This window comes from Myxocyprinus asiaticus, chromosome 10 (assembly GCF_019703515.2).
Source record: "Myxocyprinus asiaticus isolate MX2 ecotype Aquarium Trade chromosome 10, UBuf_Myxa_2, whole genome shotgun sequence".
NCBI classification, from domain to species: Eukaryota; Metazoa; Chordata; class Actinopteri; order Cypriniformes; family Catostomidae; genus Myxocyprinus; species Myxocyprinus asiaticus.
The window spans coordinates 41,916,345-41,933,433 of NC_059353.1; the positions used below are offsets into that span (position 1 = coordinate 41,916,345).

Genomic DNA, 17,089 nt, shown 5'->3' on the forward strand with positions numbered 1-17,089 from the left:
AGATTTGCCTTGTTCAACATTAGGAAGATCAGACCCTTCCTATCGGAGCATGCTACACAACTCCTTGTCCAAGCTCTTGTTCTATCCAGGCTGGATTATTCCAATGTTCTTCTGGCAGGCCTTCCAATATGTACTGTCAAACCTCTGCAATTGATCCAGAATGCGGCAGTGAGAGTGGTCTTCAACAAGCCCAAGAGAGTGCAAGGCATGCTTTTCTTCATCAAACTGCACTGCCTGCCAATGGTTGCTTATGTTAAGCTCAAGGCATTGATGCTTGCTTACAGAACAGCCACTAGCTCCACACCTCACTATCTAATCTCACTTCTTCAGACTTATGTGGCCTCTAGAAGCCTGAGTTCTGCGGGTGAACGGTGCCTCATGGTGCCATCACATACAGGCACAAAATCCCTGTCCCGGACATTTATGACTTGCTCTTATCATCTGATTGTGGCTGCATTTCACTTCTAGTGCTTTTAGATCTTAGTGCTCCATTCGACACGATTGATCATGACATTCTCTTGAATAGGCTAGAGAATTATGTTGGCATTTGTGGACTTGCATTAGCATGGTTTAGGTCCTATTTAGCAGACTGCTACCACTTTGTCTATGTAAATGAGGAATTGTCAAACCAAACAAAAGTTAAGTATGGAGTGCCACAGGGATCAGATTTAGGGCCTCTGCTTTTCTCCTTGTATATGCTTCCCCTGGGAGATATTATCAGGAATCATTGAATAAGTTTGCACTGTTATGTTGACAATACTCAATGTTATATTTTTTCAAAACCTGATGAAATTTCACAATTCTCCAAATTAGCAGAGTGTATCAATGAAATCAAGATTGGATGGCCAGAAATGTCCTTCTACTCAATTCTGACAAAACAGAGGTATTAATTATTGGACCAAAAACCTATAAAAACAAGCTGCTAATATATAATTTGACTCTCGATGGATGTACTGTTACATCGTCTTCAACAGCGAAGAACTTAGGTGTTATATTTGATACCAATCTGTCCTTTGAAAATCAAATTACCAATGTTTGTAGAACAGTATTCTTCCACCTAAGAATTATTGCTAAATTATGACACATGCTCTCTGTTGCTGATGCCGAAAAACTAATTCATGTGTTCATGACCTCAAGACTAGATTATTGTAATGCATTACTGGGAGGATGTCCAGCAAGATCAATAAATAAACTTCAATTGGTTCAAAATGCAGCAGTCAGAGTGCTGACTAGAACCAAGAAATGTGATCATATTAGCACCATTTTATCATCGTTACATTGGCTACCTGTTAAATTTCATATTCATTTTACAATTCTGTTAACTACATACAAAGCTTTGAATGGTCTAGCTCCTTATTACTTGAGTGACCTTCTACCATGCTATATTCCATCACGTTCATTACGATCACAAAATTCTGGCCTGTTAATAGCTCCTAGAATATCAAAATCCACAAAAGGAGGTAGATCCTTCTCATATTTGGCTCCTAAACTATGAAATAGTCTCCCTAACACTGTTCGAGATGCAGACACACTCAGTTTAAGTCTAGACTAAAGACTCATCTATTTAGGCAGCCATACACCTAATTTATCCTTCAACTCACAGTTAGGCTGCTTTAGTTAGGTCTGCCAGAACCAGAACCCAGAAACATAGATCATGATCTATAACTCTGCAATAAACTGAATGGTATCTATGCTACTATTATTTTATTTGTAACCCTGTCTCAACCTCGGGACTCCTATCCTGAGGTCACCAGAACCTGCTGGATCCTGCTCCATTCCTGCTTCGTGTTGGACTCCATTGCTACGTGTCTCTGAGTGATGAATAAAGGCAGCTAGTGCCAGCCAAACATCACTTAAGTCAATTACGATGGACTTCAGAGGATGAACTGATTCCAACTCCAACCATAAGACATGGGATACATCATATGCCATTGCCTGATTCTTGGATTTAGGATAGACCTCACCGAAATTACCGGCTGGTTGAACTGCGATGCACCTCACTGATCTCTGCCTGCATCACCTCGGTCTAATGATGGGCTACACTCTTATAATAGAATACATAGACTATCAATGAATTGCCAACAAAACCCTTCATCAGCCAGCTAACAAAGAATAATGCATCTATGTCAACTACTGCTATGTCATTAATCTTACAGTTCTTACAGAATCTTTGTTTAAGCACTGACCCTTAACACTTACTTAGTTTAATAATTTTAAACCATGACTTGCACTATACATAATAAAGTAATATCAGCATTATATTCATGATGTTAGCCAGAGAGGAACTGGCCCCACAGTGAGCCTGGTTTCTCCCAAGGTTATTTTTCTCCATCAGCCAACATCTTATGTAGTTTTGTGTTCCTTGCCACAGTTGCCTTCGGCTTGCTCACTGGGTTTCTAAATACAATAATTATTTAATTACTTATTTTTAAACACATTTCACAATCGTATTTTATCAGAATATACAATGATGATTCTAAAACATTATAGATATTACAGTTTCATTTTCTATTAATGCATGATTTTCTGTAAAGCTGCTTTGAAACGATGTGTGTTGTGAAAGGCACTATACAAATAAAAATGACTGGACTGGACTTGACTTGACTTTACCTTGACTGTTCCCCACTGGTGGAATGACTTGCCTTTCAAAGAACAGCTAAATACACATCTTTTTGTGAACACCTAACCCATTCATACTAACGCACTACCTTCATGTTCTTTAAAAAAAATTTGTTTTAAAAATTGTGTACTGTTCTAAGCTAAATTGTTGCCCCTTTTGTTGGATGAATCACTTCATTTGTAACTCACATTGGATAAAAGTGTCTGCTAAATGAATAAATGTAAATGTAAATAGTGATATTCACATAGGGCTGTTGTTGGTGAGCCTGTTTATAGTGGTAGACCAAAATATGTTTTTAGAGGCCATCCTAAGGTTTCTTTTGACTAGTTGACTAGTTGTTCTGACAACCCACTGACAAGTCAATTTAGAAAATATGTAGTTCTGCACATCCTCCATCAATATCTAGAGAGCAGGGTGGCAGATGGCCAAAATAATGTCAATATAATGCAAGATTAACACTTATTTTACTCAATATATACTCACAATTCACTACAAAATATAAAAAAAACAGAAAAATAAACCAATGCTGTCTGTAGATTCCAGAACTGACACTAGGCAGAACGACAACTTCTGATAATCGGCCAATTAAGCAGTTCCATTTTTTTTTTTTTTTTTAATACTGGAACAAAATTATTTTCATGACTTTTGTTCCATTAATGGTTCTTGAATGTGCTTTCTCCCACTGAGCATTGTACTAAAATGCTAGAAACAGTATTTCTAGCACTACCATTCAGCAGCACTGCAACACCCTTACTAAATCAGCAGCATGAAACATACACTGCCACCAGTGTAATCCGATTCCCGAACCAATGAGTCAGTTCTTTTGAATCTTCACCCCCAAAAATATAGTGCTATGTGTACGTTAAACTTAAATCAGAGCAATTACTGTATGGTTTTTTATATAACTATGTGAAGTTAAAGGGATAGTTCACACAAAAATGAAAATTCTCTTATCATTTACTCACCCTCATGCCATCCTAGATGTAAATGACTTTCTTTCTTCTGCAAACACACATGAAGATTTTTAGAAGAATATCTCAGCTCTTTTGGTCTTTATAATGCAAGTGAATGGTGACCAGACATTTGAAGCTCCAAAAATGACATAAAGGCCACATAAAAGTAATCCATAAGTCTCCAGTGGTTAAATCCACAAGTGTGGGTGAAAACAGATTAATATTAGTAATTTTTTACTATAAATAAAAGTACATAAATTTTGAAACTTTTTCACCAAGACTAACTATTTATTAGGGCTACCCCCTAATAGTCGACCAAACGTTAGTCGATGAGAAGAGTCTTTGATTGGTCATTTGGTCGCAGAAAAAAAAAAAAAAAAAAAAAAATTCCACAGGAAATCAACGAATTACCACTGGTTGGACGCTAAGTGGTACTATGGGGTAATTTTCGTTAAGCAGGGTTAGGGTTAAGCCTACACAATAAAGCAATTTTTATTTATTTTAACAAAAAATTCAAATGAAACTGGAAAAAAATTAAGTGCAATTAAAATGTGTGTTGTTCAACTTTTTGAAAGATGGCTTTACAACAGATGTGAAGGGCAACATCTCTTTGGAAACTAACCTAATTCATCTCTGTATTCTCTACCAGTCGGGTATTTCATTGTCCTGGAAAACACGTGTGTGAATAAATTTGTTTTGTTCCCTCCTTCACGATATATCCAATTACATCGGCAACACCCAGGCTGAGGGATCGGTGAATATTCTTGATTGAGTGATTTTGTATTGAAAATTAAATTAAAAACATAAATCAAATACATTTCTAAATTCAAACTGCACTCCAAACGAAATGAAAAAGCAATTAAAATAATGAAGTGATCGAAAAAATTATATATATATATATATATATATATATAAATATATATATATATATATAATAAAGTAACCACCTTTCCATTTACTGTCAGGCATGTTCCATTTACAAGTATCCGTCTAAACATGCAGGCAGAAAATTACTTACACAAATGAAGACATAAAAACAATTAGAAATGTAAAAATAATAATTATAATGATGAAAATAATCACTGAAATATAAATCATGGTTTGAGGTGAACGTGTTTTTGTATTATTTTATGTTTCAATCACAAATGTATAGGCTGCAGAGTTGTGGTCACAATGAACTGCTCTGTGGATATAAAGCGAACTGAACTCAAAGCACCTCCTGAGCTGAGATGTCTGAGGTCATTTGCAGCACTCATAGAAGATAATGTTCTTGCAAAAAAAAATTCAGAAGACAGAAACAAAGAATGAGAACCTTTTACATGTGCGTTTTCCACGAGACTGCACGCCTACAAACAGCATGTCATACATGCGCATAGAAGGCTTTTCTGTCATCTGTTCTTAATAATATAATAAAGTGTGTTTCTTTAAGCATGTGTCTGTGTGTCTACGGGCAAATTATTTGAAATATTAATTTGATAATAATAATAGTCTAATAATAATAATAATTTAATACATTCATGGGAAAACAAGCCAAATATCATCTTGACATCTCAAAGGCATCAGCTATTGGCGATCACTCTGACCATCGTCGATCCCCGAGATCATCGTCTGTCAGCACAACCCTAATGTGCATTTCTCTCTATAAATTAACGAAATGTTAAGACAGTCTCCTTGCTGGTTTTTCTGACACATTCAGAATCATTGCCGCTTTTGCCGGTGTTGCTGCAACTTGCTTCGTGCGTGCACTTGTAAAATTTATATTTGAAAGGCTCATTATTATGGTTTAGTATTTCTCTGTAATGTAGAACAGTGTTAGCAATGTTACTAATACTTTCTCAGCCCTGGAACTCAAACCATTTTCTGATGCCCCCCAATATACAGGTGCATCTCAATAAATTAGAATGTCGTGGAAAAGTTCATTTATTTCAGAAATTCAACTCAAATTGTGAAACTCGTGTATTAAATAAATTCAATGCACACAGACTGAAGTAGTTTAAGTCTTTGGTTCTTTTAATTGTGACAATTTTGGCTCACATTTAACAAAAACCCACCAATTCACTATCTCAAAAAATTAGAATACATCATAAGACCAATAAAAAAAAACATTTTTAGTGAATTGTTGGCCTTCTGGAAAGTATGTTCATTTACTGTATATGTACTCAATACTTGGTAGGGGCTCCTTTTGCTTTAATTACTGCCTCAATTCGGCTTGGCATGGAGGTGATCAGTTTGTGGCACTGCTGAGGTGGTATGGAAGCCCAGGTTTCTTTGACAGTGGCCTTCAGCTCATCTGCATTTTTTGGTCTCTTGTTTCTCATTTTCCTCTTGACAATACCCCATAGATTCTCTATGGGGTTCAGGTCTGGTGAGTTTGCTGGCCAGTCAAGCACACCAACACCATGGTCATTTAACCAACTTTTGGTGCTTTTGGCAGTGTGGGCAGGTGCCAAATCCTGCTGGAAAATGAAATCAGCATCTTTAAAAAGCTGGTCAGCAGAAGGAAGCATGAAGTGCTCCAAAATTTCTTGGTAAACGGGTGCAGTGACTTTGGTTTTCAAAAAACACAATGGACCAACACCAGCAGATGACATTGCACCCCAAATCATCACAGACTGTGGAAACTTAACACTGGACTTCAAGCAACTTGGGCTATGAGCTTCTCCACCCATCCTTCAGACTCTAGGACCTTGGTTTCCAAATGAAATACAAAACTTGCTCTCATCTGAAAAGAGGACTTTGGACCACTGGGCAACAGTCCAGTTCTTCTTCTCCTTAGCCCAGGTAAGACGCCTCTGACGTTGTCTGTGGTTCAGGAGTGGCTTAACAAGAGGAATACGACAACTGTAGCCAAATTCCTTGACACGTCTGTGTGTGGTGGCTCTTGATGCCTTGACCCCAGCCTCAGTCCATTCCTTGTGAAGTTCACCCAAATTCTTGAATCGATTTTGCTTGACAATCATAAGGCTGCGGTTCTCTCGGTTGGTTGTGCATCTTTTTCTTCCACACTTTTTCCTTCCACTCAACTTTCTGTTAACATGCTTGGATACAGCACTCTGTGAACAGCCAGCTTCTTTGGCAATGAATGTTTGTGGCTTACCCTCCTTGTGAAGGGTGTCAATGATTGTCTTCTGGACAACTGTCAGATCAGCAGTCTTCCCCATGATTGTGTAGCCTAGTGAACCAAACTGAGAGACCATTTTGAAGGCTCAGGAAAACTTTGCAGGTGTTTTGAGTTGATTAGCTGATTGGCATGTCACCATATTCTAATTTTTTGAGATAGTGAATTGGTGGGTTTTTGTTAAATGTGAGCCAAAATCGTCACAATTAAAAGAACCAAAGACTTAAACTACTTCAGTCTGTGTGCATTGAATTTATTTAATACACGAGTTTCACAATTTGAGTTGAATTACTGAAATAAATGAACTTTTCCACGACATTCTAATTTATTGAGATGCACCTGTATATATTTAAGTAATTAAATTAATATCATAAATGTGTGACAACTAGTTGAATAATGGCTTAAACTAATGCCTACTAGTGGACTAGGAAAATCTTTGGTCGGGGGCAGCCCTACTATTTATCGCTTCAGAAGACATACTGTATATTAAACCACTGGAGTCATATGGATTACTTTTTTGTGGCCTTTATGTGATTTTTGGAGCTTCAAATGTCTGGTCACCATCCACTTGCATTGTAAGGCAACAAAGCTTAGATATTCTTCTATAAATCTTCGTTTGTGTCCTGCAGAAGACAAAAAAAAATCATACATATCTGGGATGGGGTGAGGGTGAGTAAATGATTTTTGGGTGAACTTTCCCTTTAAATATACACATTACGAGTTTTGTTGTAATAAGTGGTATTTTCTAAAAATTAATGAATAAAATATCTTAATAAAAAGTCAGGATAAACACACCTTTTGCAAGAATTTGACATGATCTCTTATGATCTCTTCATCTGGTAACAGACTGCTAAAGGCAGTAAATCCATAAGAATTGATTTTTTTATTTCCAAGTATTAGAATAATCATTAATGGAACCATTAAGGAACTAGAATCAGGAATCAGAATTGGAACTGGAATTGTTAAATTTCTTATGATTCCCATTCCTACTGTATACAGCAATGTGTATATAGCACGCATATACTGTAGAATCTTTTCCATACAGAATCTCATTTAAAAGGGTTACAAATAAAACATCAGTGCCTTTGTATTTGATGCAATGTGATCGCATTGACACTGATGATTGAAATAGATATAGTGGAAATTGCAGCATTCGTTACATAGCGGGATGCAATAAAAAGCTTGCCACTTCATTGCACATGAATCTAGAGGAAGGAAATGAAATGGCCACTGTAACAGGTAGGGGATGGGCAAGGAGGAGACGGGGACCAGCTGAGCAGTCAACTAAACTTTTAATGACAAACTCAACTTAAAACAACATAAAACATAACACACACACACACGGCGCAGCCGCATGCGTCTCTCTCTCTCTCTCTCTCTCTCTCTCTCTCTCTCTCTCTCTCTCTCTCGAACTGGCATCTCCGGCTCCCTTTATCTCGCTCTATCACTGAGTTGACTCAGCGCAGGCCGTGCACCCTCATGGCTCGGCCACGCCCTCCTCCTCGTCACACTCCTGATGTCCGCCCGATTCAGGCCGGGGTGCCATCCAGACTGACCTAACCCCCCCCCACCCCAACTGATGCTGTCCTTCCGGCCGTTCCACCCCGCCTCCTGGGAACAAGGGGTAGAGATGAGGGGAGGGAGAGAAGAGAGGGAAAGGGCAAGTGGGAGACACAGAGTGAGAGAGAGAGAGAAAAACTTGCTCGCCGGTCCCCAGACACGCCGTCGCCTGGTCTTCAACCACAGCTGCTCCTCCCCAGGTGGACGGAAGCGAGTCCTCCGCCCCCCTAGTGGACGGAACAGCTCCTCCCCTTCCTGCGGATGGCAGCAGTTCCTCCAACTCCCAACGGCCAGCAGCGACTCCTATATCCCCCGGCGGACAGCTGCGGCTCCTCCCCTGGCAGACGCCAGTGGTGATGAATCCACAACAGTGCATCCCTCCTTCCTGGGATTCGGCAATAATGTAACGTGTAGGGGATGGGCAAGGAGGAGGCAGGAACCGGCTGAGCAGTCAACAAAACTTCTAATGACAAATTAACTTAAAACATCATAAAACATAAGACACACACACACAGCAAGGCCGCATGCATCTCTCTCTCGAACTGGCGTCCCCGGTTCCCCTTTATCTCGCTCTCCCACTGATCAGTTGATTCAGCGCTGGCCGTGCACCCTCAAGGCCCGGCCACACCCTCCTCTTCGTCACAGTCCCATTATCCTTCCCCAGTTTAATAGCTGAAACAATAGCCCAAGGATCTTTGTTTTCTTGCATTAATGCAAAGCATCTAATCATGAACTCTGACATTGCTCAATAAAAAATGCATAACATATCATGGCCTGTCTTGCAGTGGAGCAAGACAACATTTCATTACCAGTGTTGGGGAGAAACTAACTAAAAGCAGAAATGCTACTAACCTAACTACATTTTACAACAACTACAAAACAGAGTAACAATTCCAGTAACAAGTTACTTTTCCAAGTAACAGTGCAATGTGACACAAAATATATATATATATTTTTTTTTTTTGTCACATTAAAGTCGAGCAAACTTAGTGAATAATAAAACACACTCTCCTAAAAAGTCCTATTGCTCTGTCCTATGTGAAACATTGGGAAGTCAAATTAATCTTTTTGTTTAGATGGTTTGTTAAAAAAAATAGAGTCCCTGTGCAGAAGTCCCTTTTGCAGTGTTATTCAAAATATTATAAAATATATTGCAATATATATATAATAAATTAACTTTGATGTAGCCAGATTATTTCTTTATTTGGAGTTTGAAGTGTAGCTAATGACCTTTAAAAGGGTAGCTTTACCATAGTTTAAGCTACTTTCAGTTATGAACAGCTTGTAGTCAGAGTTGTGGCACAGAATGTAGCACACTTGCTCTTATATAAGAGCCATTGGCCCACAACTTGGGTTCAAATCTGGCTTGGGTCATGTCCTAGTCTCTCCCTTCCCAATTTTCCTGTCCAACCTTGTCTCATGATAGGCTGTAATAATAGATGGCGAAATCGTAAGAAGTCATACAAGTTGGCTTGTTCTTAAACATACACCGTTTACTCCCATAGAGAAAACTAAACGAACCAACAAACAATGTTATTACGATTTTTCCTAAGGTTGACCTCTAATTCAAACCTAAACCTAACCATAAAGTCTAACCCCTTACCCAAATCTAACCATGAATTTAATAGTCCTATAAATAAAGGTTAAAAAGGCCAAAAATACAGAATAAAAAGCTTCAGTTTCATGTACGCTCAGGGGTGAATTGAGTAGACATGCACCTAATTAACCAGTGTGCACACATTCTATCAAGCTAACCAGTGGTCCTTAAGCAGATTGCTCTGAGAGTCGAGCATGCTTTGTTTTTCCAACTGGGGACTGGATAGTGATCTATATTTGCACCAAGGCATTCTGCCATTGTTTACTGTCTGCTCTCTGCATTTCCGTGACATTATATGCATATATATGCAGTTCCACTGACATTATATCCTCCTTAAAAGCACCATTCAACCCTAACAAACACATGCATGCTTTGAGGCTCTACACTCAGATCCACACAAAAGGCTCTTAAATGGCAAGGCTATATAAACATACACTGATCAGCCACAACATTAAAACCACTGACAGATGAAGTGAATAACATTTATTATCTTGTTACAATGGCACCTGTCAAGGGGTGGGATATATAAGGCAGCAAGTGAACAGTCAGTTCTTGAATTTCATTTGTTGGAAGCAAGAAAAATGGGCAAGCGTAAGGATCTGAGTGACTTTGACAAGGGCCAGAATGTGATGGCTAGACGACTGGGTCAGAGCATCTCCAAAATGGCAGGTCTTGTGGGGTGTTCCCGGTATGCAGTGGTTATTACCTACCAAAAAGTGGTCCAAGGAAGGACAACCGGTGAACCAGCGACAGGGTCATGGGCGACCAAGGCTCATTGATGCACGTGGGGAGCGAAGGCTAGCCCGTCTGGTCCGATCCCACAGAAGAGATACTATAGCCCAAACTGTTGAAAAACGTAATGCTGGCCATGATAGAAAGGTATCAGAACACAAAGTGCATCACAGCTTGCTACATATGGGGCTGTGTAGCCACAGACCAGTCAGAGTTTCCATGCTGACCCCTGTCCACCGCCGAAAGTGCCTACAATGGGCACGTGAGCGTCTTAACTGGACCATGGAGCAATGAGAAGGTGGCCTGGTCTGATGAATCAAGTTTTCTCATCAACAAACTGCACTATGTGAATTCATAGCATTCATGTCCATACCACAAATGGTGTGGGATGAGTAACACACCAAAGTTTAATACATAGTGTTAAGGGTTTGTTCAAATCCATAACCTAAAACATGAGCCCAGATGGAATCTATGGATATTTTTTATCCCTTTTCAGTGCTGATTTTTTTTGTTTTTTATATATATATATATATATATATATATATATATATATATATATATATATATATATATATATATATATATGCAGAATGTATTTAAACATAGTAAAATGTGTTAATATGTGTTAAATGAGGTAAGAGCACTACATAATAGCTAATAAAATAATTAATAAACAAACCCCCCAAAAAAGGGCGGGGGAAATTTGTGAATCATGAACGTCCCAATTCTGCAGAAATATGTGGAGTTTTCTGCAGAATTCTGCACATACAGATTCCGTGTGGGCCTGAGTATAATAGTATAGAGCATAATCGTATAAGAGTATAATAGAGTAGAGTAGTATAGAAATAATGAAATATTCCGCATAAAAGATTTTAGGAAGATGGCCTGTCATACATTGACGAAAAATATATATATAATAATTTTGTAATCTGTCCCCCACCAACTTTCCATCATTACATCTGGTGCTTATGTAATCATGCAGCCGATAACCAAACAAATTCCAGGGCTATCTTTTGGCTATTAATTATCACGATTTTTTCCTCCTTTGAGATATTGTCAGGGGTCTTCTCTCAGTAGTGTGGTGAGGTGTCAACACTTCTTGGTATTTACAGTTATTTCATGATACTGGTATTTTATATTATCATCTCGGTTCCTTGCACTGTTGGGTCTTAAAAAAGTACAACAATAAGTGCTAAGATTATAAAATGTCATGTCAAGATTAATATTTAGAGTGACCTAAACAAATGAATAGTGTATCTACATTCATTTAAGGTTTGACTGGTGTGATATCAAAACAGACACATTGCAAATTCTTTATCACTTGCACATACAGTGATGTGGAAAAGTATTTGCCGCCATACTGATTTCTTCTGTTTTTGTGTATATCTCATACCAAACTGTTTCAAAAATTCAAACAAAATCTAACATAAAACAAAGGCAATATAAGTAAACACAAAATACAGTTTATAAATGATAATGTTATGTATTGAAGCAAAACAGTTATTCAGTACCAACTGGGCCTGTGTGAAAAGGTATTTGCCCTCTTAGTTACTAAATCCCCAAATCTATGAAACTGCATTCCTAATGGGGTTCAGCTGGTCTAGACACACCCAGACCTGTTTACTGCCAGCCCTGTTCAATCAAATCAACACCTAAGCTGTGTCTTGTTTCGAAGGCTGCGCGCTAGGTAGGACGTGTCCTTTGAAGGTTGCAGAATACCAAGCATCATCCTTTTAACAAGCCTCATTTAAATGAGACGGCCTTCGTAGGACAAACGGAAACAGAACGTATCATGGTTGCTATGACAGCATGCCACTCTTTAACAAGCGTGAGCGCTTTGAGTGAGAAGGGAACAAAGTCCCTTTGGAAGAGTATGTAAATTTTAGGAGAGTTATAATGATGTAGAGAGAAAAGAAATAGATTTTACAGGTGTACATTTTGTCTGTAATACTTTATTTTAATAATATATTACTATAATTATACATATTATATACTCTGCACCCGTCTACTGAGGTACTTCAACTTGGGAATTAACATTACTTGCATTTGAACATCACATTTCGAGCAAATTACCGTCATTTTATTTAGACAAATGATGTTCATTTCCGTTGAAGCAAAGAATTGTGGGTTGTGAGTGCCCACGAAGGATACACCTCATGCATCCTCCAAATTCCCGTGAAAGAAGGTCGCATTCGAAGGCTGCATTCGAAGTGTCCTACTCGCTTTTCGGCCGCATCGATGACATATGCGGCCGACAAATGTGACCTCCGGAGGACGCAGCCTTTGAAACGAGACACAGCCTTAAATAGAACTTTTTCAGCAGCATGAAGTTGGCTAAAAGGTCTCACCCAGTAGCACACTATGCCAAGGTCAAAAGAAATTCCAGAAATTATGAGGAAAAAGGTGATTTGAAATACATCAGTCTGGGAAGGGTTACAAAGCTATTTCAAATGCTCTGGGACTCCAAAGAACCACAGTGAGAGCCATTATCTCCAAATGGAGAAAACTTGGCAAAGTAGTGAACCTTCCCAGAAGTGGCCGACCTTCCAAAATCCCTTCAAGAGCACAGCGATGACTCATCCAGGAAGTCACAAAAAAGCCAAGGACTATATCCAAGGAACTGCAGGCCTCTCTCGCATCAATAAAGGTCACTGTTCATGACTCCACTATCAGAAAGACACTGGGCAAAAATGGCATCCATGGAAGTGTGGTGGGGTGAATCTGAATTTTGCCAAAACACACCTTGATGATTCTCAAACCTTTTGGGAGAATGTTTTGTGGACTAATGAGTCGAAAACGGAACTGTTTGGAAGACAGGGGTCCTGTTACATCTGGCATAAATCAAACACAAAATTCCACAAAAAGAACATCATATCTACGGTCAAGAATGGTGGTGGCAGTGTGATGGTGCGGGGATGCTTTGCTGCTTCAGGGCCAGGGCCACTCGCAATCATTTAGGGAAACATGAATTCTGCTCTCTACCAGAAAATCCTAAAGGAGAACATCCGGTCATCAGTCCGTGAGTTGAAACTCAAGTGCAACTGGATTATGCAGCAAGACAATGATACAAAGCATAGGAGAAAGTCCACCTCTGAATGGCTCAAAAGAAGCAAAATTAAAGTTTTGGAGTGGCCTAGTCAAAGTCCTGACTTGAACCTTATTGAGATGCTGTGGCAGGACGTTAAAAGGGCAGTTCATGCTCAAAAACCCTCCAATGTGGCTGAAAAAAAGCAGTTCTGCAAAGAAGATTTGACCAAAATTCCACCACAGTGCTGTGAAAGACTGATCTCCAGTTATTGGAAGCATTTAGTTGCAGTTGTTGCTGCTAAAGGTGGCACAACCAGCTATTAAGTTTAAGGGGGCAGTTAGTTTTTCACATGGGTGATATAGGTGTTGGATAACTTTTTTGAAAAAAAAAAAAAACATCAAAATTTTATATTATATATATATATATATATATATATATATATATATATATATATATATATATATATATATATATGAAAACTGTATTTTGTGTTTACTCAGTTTGCCTTATGTTTTATCTCGTTTGAAGATCTAAAACAATTTAGTATGAAAAATACACAAAAACAGAAGAAATTAGGAACACACACACACATCCTTCGCTCAATCTATGCGGTGTGCTTTTACAAGGCAAACTGCATACTGGCAAGAGCCAAAACTGCATTTCAGAAATCTCAGTGTACTCTCCAACAGTTCAGCAGACACAATCGCCGTTTATTTCTCGTTTGAAGCACTCATCAATTCATTCCCATTCAACAAATGCACTCTGCAAATATCAGAACATGACATAAAGCACGTTTGATAGGAGAGACTCCAAACTGGACTTGGAAAATATAAATTCCCTGTTTATATGAATTATTCATCAGCCGGTCATCTGTTTCATTCATTTCCTTACCTGTATATTACATCCAAGGTAAGATCCGAAGATGTTCAGATAGAAACAAGCGCGCCTTCTTAATGTTCAAACGCATACAACGTCAGTAGTTTCCTTAATGAAATCACAATGGCATGCAACAATGTAACACTGTCACAGCGCCAGTTGATTGAGCGCAGCAGAAGCGCAGCACGCGCAGCTCATAGATGTGAATGACGACGGCTGTCAGGTTGTAAGATATTCACCGTAGAAGCTTCCTGTTACATCACTGCTTCTCTCCGCCTTACTGGCATACTGCTGCTTTCCTTGCATTGTCTGATGTTTGAAACTTTAGAAACGAAAAGAAACTGAGCTATTTTATTGTTAATCTTTTTACTGCATCTTGCCAAATTTCCTTTTGACGGAAGGAACTTACTCTAGTTATCAAAATCTTGACTTATTGTTTTTGAAAATGAAATCATCCTTTTTCAAAAAACTTTAAAAAAATCTATAAACTGTATATAGCCTATATATATATATATATATATATATATATATATATATATATATATATATATATATATATATATATATATATATATAGAAACCTCCTATACCGGCTGTTTTTTTTTTTCCTCTTAATGTTTAAATTAGTTCATTTAGATTTATATAATTGTACATTGTGTTCTGTTCTCTTTGCATGACCAAAAAGTATAGCAATTTATTTTCTTCACTATAAAGTGACTTTAATCATTGTAGTGCACCTTGATACATCTAATCGATATTGCTTATTCCACTGTTATTACATTAACTCATTTATGATTAGCATACAATTTTCAGAATACACCCAGAAGACTCTGAGAAACATGAGAAGTAATTAACCCTTTTAAAGATCATTAAATGTCTTTGTTCAAAGAAAAGTGCGTTTAAAAGCATTTTATTCTAATCACTAAAAGTGAATGTCTTCTTAAAGAGTAATAGCGCCATCTGGTGTATTAAACAGTGTGTGTGTGTGTGTGTGTGTGTGTGTGTGTGTGTGTGTGTGTGTAAAAATTTGCACACCCTTGACTGAATTTAATTTCTCATGATCTTTTAAAAAAACTTCTGATAAGGGTTGTTAAATGCTAAAATCAAATTGTTAGAGAATTAGACTAATTGTTTTATTATGTTTGTAGATATTATAAATTGTGTATAGGTATTTCTGTTTTAATAAAAAAATAAAATAAAATAAAAAAAAAAAAAGTATATTTTTAATGATTAAAAAAAAAAAAAAACAAAAAACATTTTTTTATAACAAATGATTTATTTTGTTTTATTTCCACATTTCAGATATGCAGGGTTTCAGGGACCAGGTGGATGGAAACTCGACTGTGAAAAAATTCACAAATCAGGGTGGTCAGTTTAACCGGTAATAGTAATTATTCGTAAAAACCCACATTTACCACCTTCCTGATTTAACGACTTGCAAACATCTGACAGACAAAAAAAGATTTGTGAAAAAATTCAAATCAGCCTGGTTAATTTAAGGTTGGTTTCACTTTCCTGGCATATAGTGTTTTGATTTTATACGCATTAAAGGATATATTTAGAGAGCTTAAGTGGCGTTATCTGATTTCACAAATCAGGACTAAGAAAATGTATCACTTTTTAGGACTGTAATTACTTTGGTGTCTTTAAAAAGCAGAAAAACACCCCAAATCGCTAACCGCAAACTATCTTTACTGCGGTCCAGAAATCGCAAAAAGGCAGCATAAAAGTAATACACATGACTCCAGTGGTTTAATTTATATCTTCTGAAGCAATGCAATCACTTTGGGTGAGAAAAAGGTCAATATTTCAGTCTTTTTTTTTTTTTTTTTACTATAAATCTTCACTTTCACTTTGAAATCTACCTGTTTTTCACCCACACCCATTATATCGCTTATGAAGATATAGATTAAACCACTGGAGTCATATAGATTACTTTTATGCTGCCTTTATGAGATTTTTAGAGCTTGAAATGTCTGGTCACCATTCACTTGCATTGTATTGGCCTACAGAGCTGAGATATTCTTCTAAAAAAAAAAAAAGAGAGAGATGGCATAAGGGTGAGTAAATTATGAGAGAATTTTCATTTTGGGGGGAACTATCCCTTTAAGAAATATCTCATGATTTCCAATATATTTACTAACCCAAATAAGGAGCTTCTCAAAACATTGATGGTTTCCAGACATTTTTCAAACTATTGTATCAAGTCAAGCTTCTGGTTAGGGGAACACATCATAATTATCTCTGCAGCACAATATTATGGGTACATTTATGCTTGCTTGCTTGCTTGATAGTTCTATTATCTAAATACTGATATCAAAGTAATTAGTGTTTGCAAACAGACTGTTTTAGTGGAAGAATGCAAGGCTCAGAAAAACTGAGAAATCCAAATGTTTACAAGGCATGAACAACAAACATAAGATGTAGTGACAATGCAACAGTAGCCTAATAAGGTAAGTGACAGTTGCGTCAACTGGCCTGAAACTCTCACACTGGAATTGGGCCATCCTTATTGTTGAACCTGGAATGAGTCTTGAAATATTTTTAAGAATGGACTCAATAGGCTGTTGGTAGATTAGGATTTTAGTAAATAATTCCACTCTGA

The 17,089-nt window shown here is 37.6% G+C and overlaps 1 protein-coding gene across 2 annotated transcripts in view; it reads right to left on the minus strand.

Moving 5' to 3' along the window:
* calcrla (calcitonin receptor-like a) overlaps positions 1-14,676 on the minus strand; it is a 59,399-nt gene extending 44,723 nt beyond the window's left edge. For both annotated transcript variants that reach the window (XM_051709126.1, XM_051709125.1), the window contains exon 1: positions 14,500-14,676. The gene's annotated coding sequence lies outside the window, so the exon portion shown is untranslated. The remainder of the gene's footprint in view (positions 1-14,499) is intronic.
* Between the last annotated feature and the right edge of the window lie 2,413 nt (positions 14,677-17,089).